Raw genomic sequence first — 17,262 nt, forward strand, 5'->3', positions numbered from 1 at the left:
GAAAGAGGATAACTGGTAAGAACATGGAACCTAAGAGGAAAATATGTGGCAAGGAAACAAGTTGGGCAAAGTATAAGTGGCAGAGAAAGTCTAAGAAGCCCGTGTCCTGTACCCAGTGGGACCTGAGGGACAACAGCCTCTTTCTGACCAGACATCTTCATGACTGATTGCTCCTATTTCTGGAAATATCATATGATGGGTCATTCCCGTAGGATATCTTTTACTAAGTGTGTTTCGGGAAAGACTAGTTCCATGAAATAGTAATCCATGAACATGAAAAATGGGTTCTCTGGTCAAATAAATTGGGAAGCTCATCTTCTGTTATATCAGTTATGGCCCTGCAAGAAATATAATTCACTCAGATTGTTCAGGAGTTCTTAATCTCTTTGTGTGTGTGTATGTGTTTGTGTGTGGTAAAACTCTTGGGAGTTTGGTGAAGTCTATGAAACCAATTTCAGAAAACACATAAAATAAAATACACAAAGATTACAAAAGGATTCCAATTAAATTGAAATTCAGTTAACAAAATATTTTAAAAACAAATTTTTAGTATAGGAATAAATGTGCTTCTTGACTAACCTATTTAAATAACATGATCTAGCATCAGATCTCATAACTAACATAGTTTCAAAGTAGTAATAACAATAATTTCTATTTCAAGATATCAGCAAAACCTACAACATGATATGAAAATATCTGTGATATCTGTTGATGACAAAGCCAGAGGTGCTGCTAACATCTTTTGCCTACATTCATAGCTGAAAGAAAAGATAAATTTCTTTTAGGGGTGAGTGAAAATAAAGGAGTAGTTTTTTACTGAGCAAGTTCAAAGCTTTTTTTCCCATCCAAGTTCTCCAATCCCCTGTTTTCTATCTATAGATGTCATTGGGGTCCTTAGACTCCCAAGCTAAGAACCCCTAGGAACAGACTTTAATGAAGAGACTGCTTAAGGAAGTGCAGGCAGGGTTAATGAAATAAGGGATGCAGAAGCACCCAGGGAGTAGTAACAACAGGGAAGCCCGGCGCAGAAATGGGGGAGGAGAAATAGTGTTTCTAGAGCCCATGGTAAGCTGGAGTCATGGCGAGGACCCGCCCAAAAAGCTGTAGTCATGAAGGAAGCCAGCTACTGCCAGAGAATTGGCACCAAAGCAAAAAAAGCTGTGAAGAAAAAATCATTCTCCTTCTGTCCTTTTTAACTTCTGCAGGTGTCTTCTATTGGCTAAACCCAATAAAAGGTCAGCAGACACAAAGCCTGGATGAGTCTTTTCACAGGGGTCAGCCTCCAGGGGACCCAGAGCAGGGCACACGAGGGTGGAAAATGGAGTGGTACGGGAAGACACACCAGGAAAACTAGCCCATTAGGTAGCTATGATTCTTAGGGAAGATTTTTCCAGATACTTCAGTATACTAACGTGTACTGTGATTAGTCATTACATGTATTAATTATTAATTTAATAAGGAGTGTTGATCAAAGTTATCTCAGGATCCATTTTTCAAGGAACATCACAGAGGATCAATATTCTGTAGAACAAAAGTTTCCTGATACTGCTTTAGGATTTCCTGTAAACATATATTTTACCTGCATTAAGTTATTTAGCTGTCTAGCCAGGTTAGCATATTAGCTAGCAAACACCTGTGAGAGACCAGAAAGACATGATTTCAGCTTTAATTATTTGGCAGCAGTGAGAGTTGAGAATAAGTGTTGCAGAAAGAAAATGATAACCTGTCCTGCTTTTTATCAGAGATAGTTGAGAAAGTGTCCATCCTATTATAGCACTTTGGGGAGCCCATCCCCTGATACCTAGCTCAGGACTCCAAACTCCTCTGGCAGGAATTTCATAAATCCGAAATAGTCAGCTTGGGTCCTGCACAGATGAGAGTGCTTACAGCCTTTCCACTGAGGACATCAGCTGTGGTAACCACTCTAATCACAGGCTCTTTCATTATGCATCTTTTAAACATCACAAATAAACCATTGTGTATCTGTCACTGCAGTCAGCTAGCTCACCAGGACAGTACCTGGGCATAGATTAGCCAAGAGCTAAAAATTACTTTGTTGACAGATAAGAGCAAAAACAAGGAACCTTTGGATGATTGCTTACAGAAAGGACCCAAAGCTCTACCCCTTCCTGTATCCACATGATTTGCAATGTGGCTTTGCAGCTCCTCCCTTTAAGTGGTGCAATATATTTCCCCCACTTCCTGTATCTGGGGTGGCCCTGCAACTTGTTTTGGACAATAAAATATTGCAGAGATACCAGAGTGCCAGTTTTGAGCCAAGACCTTAAGATACCTTGCCAGCATCTGTTAGTTCTCTTGGAACTCTGCCCAGCTGCCATGTGAATGAGCCTGAGCTAGGCTGCTGGAGGATGAGAGACCATGTGTCCCAGGCAAGGCCTCAGACATTGTGAGAGCCCAGCCAATATCAATAAAGCTGACCTAAGCTGACCATCAAACCATAAAGAAGTCTAGCCAAGACAAGTGAAAGTACAGAGTGGATCCCAGCTTATAATGCTGACCTGCACAATCATGAGCAAAATAAATGGATATTGTTTTCAGCCCCTGCTTTTTGGGGTGATTTGTTATGCACCAATAGCTAATTGATATAATTAAGCACAGGATATAACTCTATCTCGCCCCAGTGGACACAGTGATGAAAGGAATGTGGGTAACCCAAAAACATTTGGCTTTTTTGTGCTTAAAAATGAGTGGAAGATTTTGACAAGCAATACAAAATGGAAGTAGCACAAAAATTCAACTGCACACCTCATATTTGTGCACAGGACTAATGCTGAACAAATAGTTATGGTCCTAGGCACACTGCAGGATGAGGGAGGTAACCATAGTCCATAAGGAGAAAAGTGCAATAAAAAACAGATTCTTAAAGCACCCTATATCATGTTTCTGAAAATCTTGAATTTGGCCATGCTAAAGCAACAGTGTTTATGACCTGGCAACCTCTAGCCTCATCATATCTTACTGAATATGCTTCTGTGAATGGGCGGGAGTCTCCATGTCACGGTCCACCTCTGGCAGCTGTGGAAAGGAGTAGTGAGCATCTTGACACAGTATACTTATAGACAATCCACTACTAACTCCAGATCTTTAATGAGAGGATGGGCAACCATCCAAACAATAATGGCTCCTGCTAACCAAAAAAGTATTCTTTTATAAAACATTGATTGAAAAATTACTCTACCAAGGTCAAAAAAATTTACTTCCTTAAAAAGCAAGTTTAAAGCTGAAAAATTACTCTACCAAGGTCAAAAAAATTTACTTCCTTAAAAAGCAAGTTTAAAGCTGTATAGGAGGACTATCTATGGGTTAAATGTTGTAATGCCAATGCTGACACACACAAAATAATAATAAAGAACATTTTTGGAAATAAGACGCAAAAATTTTTGGAGTGGCAAATTTCAATCAGTTAGCAACCACTAGAAAAGGCGTGGGCTTTGGCACCAGATGGATCTGTTAATGAACTTTGATTCTGCCACTTGCACACTCCTATATATAAAATAGATAACTAATAAAGATCTACTGTATAGCACAGGGAACTTTACTCAGTACTCTGTAATGACCTACACGGGAAACGAATCTAAAAACCAGGGCATATATGTGTATGTATAGCTGATTCACTTTGCTGTACAGCTGAAACTAACACAACATTGTAAATTAACTATACTCCAATAAAAATTTTTTAAAAAGGAAAAATATGCTACATGGCCTTGTCCATGTTGCTTAACCTCTCTGAAGCTATTTCCTGTTTTAGAAGATGCTAAGAGTAATAATTACAATAGACTCACAGGGCTATTGTGAAGATTAAATGAGATAACACAAATCAAACAACTGACACAGTGTCTGGCTCATAGCAAGTGCTCAATAAATCTACACTGCCAGTTCCCTATGTTGAATGCAAAGCATAATCTCCATAAACACTTTGCTTTGGCTCTCATAGTGTTTAAATGGAAAGAGTTTTATCAAAAGCTCAATCACATTCTTTGGAAGCAGTGAAAAGCATGACTGAGTTGTAGATAAAAAGCAAAATGGAGAAAGAATGCATCTTTGATGCTGTTAGTCACAGTCCAGGCACCCTCCAATTTTCAAAGGACTGTGTTCCAAAACTTAATTTGTGAGCCACTTCCTGGAAACAATTTTAGAGATGGTGGTTAGATTCTCAAGCCACCTCAGAAGAGTATATTTGGCCCATAAAATGGTTGACTAAAGTACTTTAACTCTGGTTCTCAGAGCAGAGCCACGTGTGGTAGAAGACAAGGATGTAGTGAAGAAGGGGAGAAGGGGCATTGTGAAGAAAAAAACCCAAAAAAGCGTTGGATGAGTAAAAAATACTAATAGTTATGGTGCGTCCTTTAGATTCCAGACATTGAACTATGTGCATAGTAGCTTTATTATTTAATGCTTATAGCATCTCTTTGATAAAGGCATTTCTCTCATACTACCTAGAATAAACAATAAAACAACCTAGAAGTTCAGAAATATTAATTAATTTGTCCAAAGTCACATAACAAGAAAATAATGAAAGAAGGGAATTTTGAATGTGGTAAAGTCAGTGACCAATCAAGGAGTGACCAGAAAAAATTTTCAGATAATAGACTTCAGGTTGTGCCACTTTTATAGGGGGAAGATCCTTTCAAGTTATTTGGTTAAATATTACTTTTCAAAAGTGTGTCTGTATGTGTATTCATATATATACATACATGTATACATATGCACATATACACATATAATGTATTTAAATAAATATTTGACTGTAATTAAATTAAATCTAGGCAAATGATACGAAAATTTTCAAACAGCATAGGAAGGTATAAAATGAAAGCTAAACATCTCCCGCCACCTATAGTTTTTTATCTGTATTCTAGTAAAATACATATAACTATTACTTACACAGAGGAGAACGTGTAATGCATACCTTCTATATCACTTAATAATACATCTTAAAGCTTTTTCTACATCACCATCAATAGGTCTAACTTATTCTTTTCACCAATGCAGGGTATTCTGTTCAATACAATTAATTTATTGGCAATCCCCTGTTGAAGGGGAATATTATTTTCCGGTATTTTGCTATTACAAGGTACATCCCATTCAGATATCTTAGTATCCTTTTGCAAGTATATTACTAGGTTAAATCCTGAGCTGTGAAGTTGCTGGCTCAAAGGTCCTCTGAATTAGAATTTTTGACTGCGATGGTTGCTTTCCTCACATCCTCACCAATGCTAAATATCATTGCATTTTTAAATTTTTGCTGAACTTACAAGATAAAAATTGCATCTTATTTTAATTTTCATTTCTTTAATTATGTATGACATTTATCATTTTTTATATGTTTACTGGTCATTTGTATTTATTTTTCTTTAATTTTTTTTCACTTATTAGGTATTTATATTTTTGCCTGTTTTTTAAATTCACATTCGCTTTTTCTTAATTATTTGTACAAACTCTTTGAAAATTAAGGAACTGGCTCTTTGTTTTTCATGGGTCTTGCATATTTTTTTCTTAAGGAACACTTTTTAACCATCAGCCACTTCATCTTCTTAAGCAAATTTCTGATTATGATTTGACTTTCTCTTAAATTGGCTTTCAAGAGAATATGTCCTGGTTATGCTATTAAGAATATTTTGGGGCTTCCCTGGTGGCGCGGTGGCTGAGAGTCCGCCTGCCGATGCAGGGGACATGGGTTCGTGCCCGGTCCAGGAGGATCCCACATGCCACGGAGCGGCTGGGCCCGTGAACCATGGCCGCTGAGCCTGCGCATCCGGAGCCTGTGCTCCGCAACGGGAGGGGCCACAACAGTGAGAGGCCCGTGTACCGCAAAAAAAAAAAAGAATATTCTGGCATGTGTAAAAGTTATATTTTCTTTTATGAAGTAATAAATTGGCAATCTGGTTTTAAACATACTACTCAGGATTATGTGTGTTTGTGTATATATGTTTTTGAATTTTTGTTAATTTGAGTCCTCCTTGAGAGACAGATGCATTTTTGATGAGCTAAGAAATCATTTTCTGATCCCGCAAGACTAAGAGCAATACATGGGGTTATTGCTAATGCCCTGTTCATGCTACTTTGCAAAGTGGCTCAGTGCGTCCCGTATGCCAGCCAGTCAGTCAGCTTCTTCTGGCAATCCCCCAACCTTGCCTTCACCCCCTTCATTTCCAACTTTCATGGAGCGTTCTAGGCATCAGTAGGAGAAAAATGTGAAGGTAGGTCTTGGGTCTTTGTAAACCAGGAAGAATTCTGGGGAGATGAATTGTTAGGGAGCATGAGATAGCTTTTAATATTTAAGGAGAAGATTAGACGCTGCATAGGCAAGATTCAAGGGATTTGGAACACTGAACCTCTGAACTCTGTGCCCATTGTAGGATCCTCTTAAAGGCTCACATTTATTCATTTCACTTCATGACTGTTAATGATTAACATTTGTTTACATATTTTGAAGCTTTAAAACCACAGTCCGTCAAACAAATAATTAGTAAATAGTTACATAATTCAAAGGCCTTGAAGTCTTATTCAAGCTCATGCAAAACATGTTGTATTTTTAAATAATTTTACGCTTATTTCACATTAAAATCTTCTCAAATAATAAGGAAGATCATCCTAGTACTATTTTTAAAAGATAAAAGTGACCATTCAACAGGATCAGTTACCTCTTCAATGTTTTAAATGAGATGTCAGGACTGATTTTAGACAGAGAATCATGCCTTAAGAACTTCTTGTCATTTTATAAATTGTCTAATTACTTTTGGGGGAAATGCCAATTCTACAACTCTATAATAAAAAGTAACAGTAATAAGTGTATTATATATGTCTTTGCCCATAACTTTACAGTGACCCTTGAGCATTGATTCTCTACTCTGGTGTCATAGTGCTTTACATGCTTTTCTGGTAAAAAGCACATTCTTCAGGCATTTAGCAACATTTGATATTATAATATTATAATATCTATAATATTATCATGTGGTCTGTAAGTGAATGAGAATTTACAAAAAAGCAAAATACCCAAAACCATGAGGAGCTGTAGCTAATTATTTCCAGTTTTGCAATTTTGAGATGCTGATTTATTATATATATACATACATATCTGTATATATCCATCCAACAATAAATATTACCATTTATGAGTATGTGGTTCATATATATGAAGTATAGCTATAAACGAATTCATGTATGAATAGAATTAATATATCTATGGAGTGAAATGTACTTATAAACGTATATGAATAAATTCTTAAGACAGTATCTGAACAATATATGAATACCATAATGTGTATTATTCATTCAAAACACATATTATTTGAAAAATGCCAAATATTTTTAACATCCCCTTTGTAGCAAAATGTATTTGTGCATATTTGCACAACCCACTTTAATACACTGTGGACAAAGGGAAGCATCCTTGATTCAAGGGCAACTACGGTCTGTTTCCAATAATGAGGGTTTAGAAAATGCTCTTTTTTTCCTTTAAACTCTTCAGAGAACAAAGATTCTCTAGCCACAGATCTTTAACAGCTTCTGTCTAGATTCAGGTAGATTGTACAATATAAAGTATAAACAGCAGATGTTAATTTGAATTTAAATGCAATTGAATTGTCCATCAAAAGGAATGTCTATCCAATTTATAATTAGCCTCCAAATAAATGAAAACCTATTCTTATCTAAAATGAAGCTTAGGTCTATTTATAGACCAGTCATCAGATCATGTGCTTCCACTGCTTACAGACAGAACATGCTCTTCCCTAATGGGCTTTTAAATCCATGTAACTGTCAGCAAAGAAAAAACAAACTAAATGGGCAGATGATACTACATTAGCCAAGCTTCCCTTTTCCTCCAGCAGTTAGAAGGTCTGATATAGTCCTTGTGCCCATCTGCCATTTTCTAGAATGAACTCAGACTCTATCCTGAGAAAACTGGGAAATATAAATCTTCTGATGCAGTTTACCGTAATAACAAGATGAATTAGAAGTGATTACAGTTTTCCTCAGGAGGAAACTTCTTGGTAGATGATCATTTATTTGTATCTGGGCTCAATGGATTACAGAAACCAATGAGAATTTCTAACATGTCATCTTTTCTATAACAATTTTGTTCTGCCCATAAGTAAATAAAGGAACTAGACAACACAGATGCCAAATTCCCTCATTATGTGTATTCTAAACACAAGTGTCTTCAGAGTCTACAAACAAAAACCTGAACACATTTCAGGGAACTCAGTTAAATAATTATCCTGCATTCTGTTAGCAATATTATATTGTTTTCTGACCTTCAGACATGTCTTCCTATGACCTTTTCCTCCTTTCACATTAAATGTTTAACCTCTCTTTGCTTGTGAAGCCTTCCAGACTGCGCTTTTCGACTTAGTCCTAATCCCCCCTAATACTTCTTCCACTGCATCACCTTTCCCTTCTCTCTGTTGACGAGATGAATCCTTGACCCTATTTCATCTCAAAAAAACATTCATTTAAGACAGACTTTTTACAGTTAAAATAGTCTAATTATTAAAAAGCTGTCATCTAATTTTTTTAAAACAAGATTCAGGCAGTGAGGGAGAAACGTTTGGTTCCCATGACCAAGCATCATATTGCTTGACATCATAATGCTTATAATGTTTTCAACAGTTTTTGCCACAGTGACACGCATGGATAACATTCTGATCAATGACCCAATCTCATAAGTGAACCCAGGTATGGGAGCTACGACCAATGTGCCAGACATAACTCCACACAACACTTCTTTCCCATTCAAGAGAGCATGACAGGATGTAAGTAAGTCAGACCAACATCATTATACCAGTGGTCAAGACTACTTTAATTCTTAAAATAAAAAGGGGAATAATTTGCAAATGTTGACATTTTATTAATAGCAACAAATTACTCACCACACACCTCAGAAGTGATCACAGCTCATCAGTGTGTTGTATCTCTGTAGTTAAGACCTCCTGCTACATACAGACTGTCATTTTCTCATATACTTTCTCTAAACCTTGTCATTCACCAAACAACGTTAGGTATACTACAAAAAGTCCTTTATTGATTTTGTAGCTAGATTTAAAAATAAGTGAGATCAGTAAAATCCAATGAGACATATAAAAGTTTTTGAATTAAAAAACTGGGGGCAGCTAAGCATGGAAGAACCTCAGATGTGGGCGGAGTTAAGCCTAGTCAGACTAGAGAAGAGGAAACCAAAAACACATTACAAACACTTGGAGTTGATAGGTTAATCTACCCACTTCTCAGAATCTCTGGCATCAGATAAAATCTAAAAATGCCTATGGGCTTCCCTGGTGGCGCAGTGGTTGAGAGTCCGCCTGCCAATGCAGGGGACATGGGTTCGAGCCCTGGTCCGGGAGATCCCACATGCCACGGAGCAACTGGGCCCGTGAGCCACAATTACTGAGCCTGCGCATCTGGAGCCTGTGCTCCACAACAAGAGAGGCCGCGATAGTGAGAGGCCAGCCTACCGCGATGAAGAGTGGCCCCTACTCGCCGCAACTAGAGGAAGCCCGCACACAGAAACGAAGACACGACACAGTTATAAATAAAAATAAATTAATTAATTTTTTAAAAATGCCTAAAATCTGCAAAGCTGTTGACTAGTGCTTGTGATACTATAGAACTGTGCTGTTCAATGTGGTAGCCAGTAGCCACCTGTGGCTATTTAAATTTAAATGAAAATGAATTAAAATTAAAAACTCAGTTCTGCAATCACACTAGTCACACTTAACAACCTATAGTTTGAAAGCAATGCTGTCCAATGGAACTTTAAGAAAAGGGAAATGTTCTATATCTGTGCTGTCCAATATGTGTAGCCACTAGCATTGTGGCTATTGAGCATTTAAAATGCAGTTAGTGAAAATAAGGAACTGAAATTTTAATTTAATTTTAATTAAGTTAAATTTAAATTTAAATAGCTATATGTGGCTATTGGCTACCATACAGAACATTTCCACCACTGCAGAAAATTCTATTAGACAGTGCTCCTCTAGAACCATAGGATGCCTCATGCTGGAATGCCAAAAGGAGGGAAGGGAAGAATGTAAGTAGGGGTGGTGCTGGAGCAGAAAAATAATATTTTCTCTCCACCTACTATCTGCCAAGCACTTTGTTATAGGCTTTCCATATGTCATTTTACTTAATCTTCACAGCCCCCAAATTGCTATTGACCTAACAGTAGAGACTCAGATAAGATTTGAATCCACATCTACACGACATCTCATGCCATACTCTTTCCACTACTCCTTGACATCAATATGATCATGAATGGTGTTCATACAGTCAATATAGACTTATCAAAAAAAAAAAGAACAGATTAAAGAATGAGGTGTCATGTCATTAAGGCATGTTAAAACAAAAGAAATGCTACTTTATATATCGGGCAACAAACATATGAAATGTGTTACTTTGAGAGATGGTATAGACTTAAAAGGAAACAGAATTATAGAAAATGAATGACTGATAGTTTCATTATTAAGGGAAGCCAGAAATGAGTGAATTGCCAAAAGTAAAATTGTAGTAACAGTGATCATCATAACAATAGCTATCATTTATTGAATCCTTACTGTGCTCAATAATTCATGCTCATAATCACCCACCCTCTGAAGTACAGGTGAGAGTGTCACTGTCAGAGATAAAACTGCAGTCTGGAAAGCAGAAAGGTCCGACTGATTAACCTCTTTCTTATCTTCTTAAAGTGAAATTTCCCAATACCTTTTCACAGGTACACACAACAAAGTGATGAAAGAACAGATAATGCCCAATATCAGTCAGTGAAGAAATGCACTGCAATAATGCCATTATTGAAAGTTCTCGTTTAAATTTTAATTTGCCAGTTTCTTAATTATCCTTGCATATGTCCTAATTTTTTTCCTAAACTTTATATCTGGTGATCATAAACATCTGCAAGGCTGACATTAAAATTTGCTAGGTTGGTAGATTTGGGAGAATAACTTAATTTTCATGTACCTTTTACAGCCCTGTCAGGTTATTGTTGATATTAGAAAGAATCTCAGTCCATCCTGGCCTTCTTAATGTTTTCTCCTTTCTAGTTTTTATCATCAGTCATAGAGGCAGAACTGTTATGGATGAGAGTACATTTAAGGAAATAATAAAGACTCTTGACTGGCTGCAATATCCATCTCATAGTGGCTGGAAATAACTTCAGGAAAGCTAATTATTAAATAATTAATAACAATAATCCCTCAACTAAAAATAATGTGTTAACACCTAACCCAGTCCTTGGCACATAAAGCTCATTCAACAATTGTTTCCTTTTCTCCCTTTCCTACTCTTAACTCCTTGGTCTGTCAGATTATAATATAAATTGTGATCACAAGTAAATTTGGCTCAGTGTTTTCCTCTTTGATTCAAGATGGCCACAGAAAACAACATTTCTATTCCAGATCCTCTCTATATATGGCTTTAGGAGAATAACTGCCAATTCTGACTTTCAAACCTCCTATAGTTACTATTTATGCTAATTGATACTTAGGCTACATATATTTCAAAACATTATCAAATTAGGATCACATATCTAAAGAATATTTGTGTATGTTAATAAGGAAATATATTCTTGGAAATATACTACTTTATCTTATCAGTGGGCTAAAACAAGGTGAGGAAAATATATTCTTATTTTATGTGCAAGATAACTTTAGAAATTGTCCCCATTGATTGAATAATTTATGATAGATCTTGTGGGAGAGTATTATATAGCCATTATAGAGAATAAAGTAAATCCATTATTATTAGAATGGAAAGAGTTCAAGACATAAAGTTATGTGAAAACCACCAGATGTACAAGTATGTGCATGATATGATTTTTTTTAAGCAACCTGAAAAGTTGAATGGTTTTCAAATTGATACATGAGACAGACAGTGATGGATGGACGCTGATATGTTATTGTTATTATTATCATTATCATTAGGCATCACACAAATGCAAAATCAATAGTAGTTTTCTCTATGGAGGGTGGGGCTGTGAGACATTTATATTTTATCTTGTACTTACATACAATTTAAATTTTCTAATCACTTACATGTATTACTTTTAAAAAATATCATCAGAAATTATATGGGCATTGACATTTTGATCCACTTCTGTTAGCCTATTTCTATTTAAAAAAAAATAGTATGCTATTTTTAAACAATCTTTGGTATTATTGATAAGAGGCTTAACTGAGCCATCATTTTCTCTGTCAAATTCACATTGCCAAATGGCTGGATTTTTAAAGGACTGCCTTCTAAAATAACAGAGCAATCCTGGTTTGGTCACATAACTACTTGGTCAAAGAAATATCAACTGGTCATGAATGCCCATCCTGAAAAAAAGATCAAGGCTTGCATCTTCAAAGAAAGAGAAGTCATATAATATCCTCTATTTACTTATGACTACCTTCAGTAACTCCACCTTCTTTTGTACGTTGCTGGATTCAAATATGGCTTGGATGAATTATTATTTGAAACCTAGTCAAGGCTCCACTAATGTCTGGATACAGTAAAAGCCAGTGAAATCTCCCATTATTTTGACAAAATACTATAGAATTTAAGAAACTAACTACATTGAAACAAAGGGTAGGTCATGGGGCAAGAGACCTAGCACCTTTCCAGAAACAGAACACCTATTACCAGTAAAGACTTGTGATCTAATGTTCTTTACTCCATTCCCCTTTTTTAAAGAAAGGGAATGTAGTAAGTTTTCTTTCATTCAGGAAAAACATCTAATATTCATACTGGAACAAGAACTGCCAGCCATGACACTTTAAGGGTTTGATGAGATCTTGGCAATTGCTCCTTTGGTCCAATGAATCAGGCATGAGTAACAATTTCAATCTTTTCTTTTTATACAAAAAGACCAAGTCAGGATTGACAGCCTTTTAGAAACTGGGTGGCAGGGAGTTAAGCCCTGTTTTTGTTTGGCACATGAGCACTGGTGAGGACCAGTACAACAGACTTAGCCAGGCAACAGGGACCAAGAAATGATTTGGGTTTCAGATTTCTTCCTCACATCCCACATTTGTATACATTCTTAAATAAAATATTCAGGAGTTACAGATGTAGAAAACAATCTTATGGTTACCAGGGGGGGAAAGGGGGGAGGGATAAATTGGGAGATTGGGATTGATGTATACACACTACTATATATAAAATATATAACTAATAAGGACCTACTGTGTAGCACAGGGAACTCTACTCAATATTCTGTAATGACCTATATGGGAAAAGAATCTAAAAAAGAGTGGATATATGTATAACTGATTCACTTTGCTGTACAGCAGAAAGTTAACACAACATTGTAAATCAACTATACTCCAATAAAAATTTTTAAAAATTAGAAAATAAAATATTCAGAAATTTTACAGTGTTCTCAAGATCTTTGAATTGAAAGAACAGAATGTGTTATACTGTAGTGGCGGATAAATATACAAAGTTTTCAAAATTCCCATTTTGAATAATTGTGTCTTAGGGTAAGCTACTTTTCCTCATAGAACCTCTAATAGAAAACTTGCTTATTACATGGTTGACACTTGTTTAGAAACCAAAACTGGTAAATATTCTTCCAACATTTGCAAAAGTGTATTCCATGGAACACTGATCCCTTGGGATATTTCTTGAAGGTGAGAATTCCATGATCAAAATATTTTGGAAGCAATTTGTACTATATTCTCATATTGGTAATTCACAGCGTACATCTGCATATTCCAGATTCTGAGTAGTCAAAGAAAATAACCAGTTTAAATGTGTTTAACATCTTAATTCTGAATCTTTTTCTTTATCATGGAAATATTTGCCTGATGCATTTATTAATATTTTATTGAATTAATATTCTATATAGAGGATACTTTGGGAAACACAAGATAATTCTACCTGTCAGTAATAATAGAATGGTCATGGGCCAGGCTACCACAGAAGACAGGGAGTGTCTCAAAGAGAAAGCAGATGAAAAGAAGAGTTCCACATGATAGGTCTGTGGCCCAGTCAGCATCCTGAAATTAGAGTAATTAGACTCCTTATTGGTAAATATTCTTGCCTAATTGCCACTCAAATTTGGACCAGAGGCAGAGTGAAATAAACCACTAGAAGGGGATGCGCTTTAGTTATCCCTAGAGATCAACACAATCTCAATTATAAATGAAAATAGTAAGCCCAGAGATATCACATGACATGCCCAAGACCACTCTGGTGGTCAGAAGCAGGCCTGGATTGAGAACCCAGTATTCTGAATCTGATGCCAGAGTACTTCTTAGCAGCCCACACCAACTTCTGCCCAGTGATAAGCAGAAAGCCTATTGATTGAACAAAATATAATTGAATATTAATATTACTTTTGGGTCCATTACATCCATGATGAGAAATGAACAATTAAAGACATTTAAAAATTGTTTGTTTCTTTTTTGCTTTATAATTTCTATTGTTCCTAATACTTTGAATGTATAAGTGGAAAATAATAGAATGTATAGCAGTATAGTGTAGTAGATAGTACAGTGGCTAGACATTACCCATCTACTAAGCACAGAAAACAACAGCCTACAAGCTTCTAAAGAATCACAACTTAAAAATCACCTAGTCTAACATCAGCAACAGTAGAATTAACAGTAGCAATGCAATCTATCCCAATCCAGACGGTGCTGGGCTTCAGCTCACATTGGGGGGTGGCTTGTACACACCTATGACCACAGGGTGGTCTTTTTCATATTGCTCTAAAGTCAACTGCTCCTGGGGCTTCATTGTCTCCTGTGGCATCTTTTCACTTCGGAGACAAATATGGCCTCGGGAGAGGCTGTGAAGTCAATGCAATTGGGCTTAATGGAAATCACAAAGTGTCCTCCATTACATAGGAAGGTGTGGGCATTCAGGGCTACAATCTGGGTCTGGTCTGGCTGGGCCATGTCGGCAAAGATCACATCCACCATTACAATGAGCTTGTGGCATTTGTGTGAATGCTGAGCATCTTCAATGACAGGAATAATGTCGGTTCTCTTCTTGGCCAAATTAATGAGGTCACAGCCAGGGCAGTGGGAAAACTCAACTGCACAGACCAGACCCTGTTGGCCTATGATGTCAGAGACATGGGAGAGCGTGGTACCCAAGGCAGCCCTGAGGTAGAGCGCCTTGGCCCCTGGCTTGATGCGGATCTGGTCCACAGAGCCCAAGACTGCTGCAGACAGCTTGGAATGGAAGGGGAGTTTTGCTTTATTTAATCTGGGGGTTAAACAGAGGTGAACTCCTATCATCCCTCATCTGTATTCTTGTAAGACTCTAAGCATAAACTTCCTTAAGATAATAATAATAATAGGAAGAAGAACAACAGCTAGTAGTAGAAGGAGCAGTAGCAGGGACTCTTACTGTTTTCTTTATCTCTAATACGGTTCTAACTGCTTTAAATAGGTTAACTCATTTACTCCCTATAAGAATTCCGAGGTAGGTAATACTACGTTTCTCACTTTACAAAATGTGGGAACTGTAGACCAGCTAGTTTTTAAACCTTGCCCCAAAATCTCATGGCTCTATGTGGCAGAGACAGAATTTAAACTCAAGCAGCCTGACCCCACAGGGTATAGTCTTTAACCATTATGTATATTGCCTTGTAGGTGTCTACTGATGGTTATTTTCCTTACCCATTTCTACACTCACTTCCTCTTGTCCATATGGATTCATCCATTGTTGATTTCCAAACCTGATAAAGTATCAAAATCACCTAGAGAGCATCATTAAAACAGACACTGTAGTCCTCTCTCCAGGATACTCTGATCCATACTAGACTAGGTAGTTTCAAAAAGCACAAGAGGGGGCTTCCCTGGTGGCGCAGTGGTTGAAAGTCCACCTGTCGATGCAGGAGACACGGGTTCGTGCCCTGGTCCGGGAAGATCCCACATGCCACGGAGTGGCTAGGCCTGTGAGCCATGGCTGCTGAGCCTGCGCATCTGGAGCCTGTGCTCCTCAACGGGAGAGGCCACAACAGTGAGAGGGCCCCCGACCGCAAAAAAAAAAAAAAAAAAAAAAAAAAAAAAAAAAAAGAAAGAAAAAAGCACAAGAGGTTCACCTGGAGGTTCAGATCCAAGGACCCATGTTTGGGAGCCATTGATTTAGAGCCTTTCTCTCTTGGCTGGTTGCCTTATTCATCAAAGATACTGCCTAGGTTCACAGAAGCCATGAGAGGAGGGAGGACACAAAGGGTAGCCAGACTGGCTAAACCAGCACCTGTCCCAGGAAGTCTTCACATCCCCTTCTCACACTATGAAATCCTTGAGGACAAGGACAAAACATTAGTCAGATTTGGACCTTCCATGACAGTTAAACTAGAGCCTGATTCATAGCAGATGCTCAGTTCTTACTTACTGTCTAGGTTTCTGGGTGAATATTATTGATAAAAGTCAATAAAATAATGGTTTTTCCAAAGAGACTAAGAAGGGTCTTCTAACTAATAATTGCCTATTGCTCTGATAATAAAAGAGTCACATATTTCTCTACAACATAGTAAATAGGAGATATAGCAAGAGAGCTTAATCACCATGTTAACACAAAGGAAGGAATGAGAAGGCCAAGAACAAATGGGTGCAAAGGAGGAAGTCATGTTTAACTGATGTCTGGTTTGACAAACTACATATCAATTTAGAGATTAAATATAATCATCTAGGTTCATTTGACTACATTCATTAAATAAAACGAGTGTATTTTTTTTTTAATTCCTTCAAGGCTGGCTTCATAGGACCCTCAGATGAATTTACCCACTCATCCTCCCTTCCACTACTGCCTAATTGCTCTACCACAGGCTAATGGGCAAACGGTCCTCAGCAACCATTCATCTTTCTTGAAGTCTTCTCCTTAGAGCTCCCTTTAAGAATAGCAGTGGGTTTTCCCTTGAACTTATTTTCTCTCTTAGTTGTTTGTTTTCTTTCAAGCATGTTGTAGAGGTTTCTTTGCTGTTTGTTTCCGAAGCAAATCAGGGACACTAATTTGTTCTTTGTGGATTTTTGAAAGCTACCCCAGTGGGAGCCACTTGCTTTGACCAGGATTTCTGCCTGTGGATGATGGGGAGGGAGAACTCAGAAAGGCTATTAAGACAGATAGGAATGCTATAGCTAGGTGAACACATTAATGATGTAGAGCTGAGAAGCAGAACTCCTGATTTTGAGGAGATGCAACCAATGAGCACATGGAGACAAGACTACCCAAGCGCCAGCATTTACCTCTGTGCAGGTATGTACTAAGTAGCAATTTCTGGCTGAGATAGAAAATTCTGTTCTCTTT

At 37.2% G+C, this 17,262-nt stretch overlaps 1 pseudogene; it reads right to left on the bottom strand.

Annotated features, from left to right (window-relative positions):
- Positions 1-14,646: 14,646 nt before the first annotated feature.
- Positions 14,647-15,245, bottom strand: LOC103080376 (rRNA 2'-O-methyltransferase fibrillarin pseudogene; annotated as a pseudogene).
- Between the last annotated feature and the right edge of the window lie 2,017 nt (positions 15,246-17,262).

This window comes from Lipotes vexillifer, unplaced genomic scaffold, assembly GCF_000442215.2.
Source record: "Lipotes vexillifer unplaced genomic scaffold, Lipotes_vexillifer_v1.1 scaffold1052, whole genome shotgun sequence".
NCBI lineage: Eukaryota > Metazoa > Chordata > Mammalia > Artiodactyla > Lipotidae > Lipotes > Lipotes vexillifer.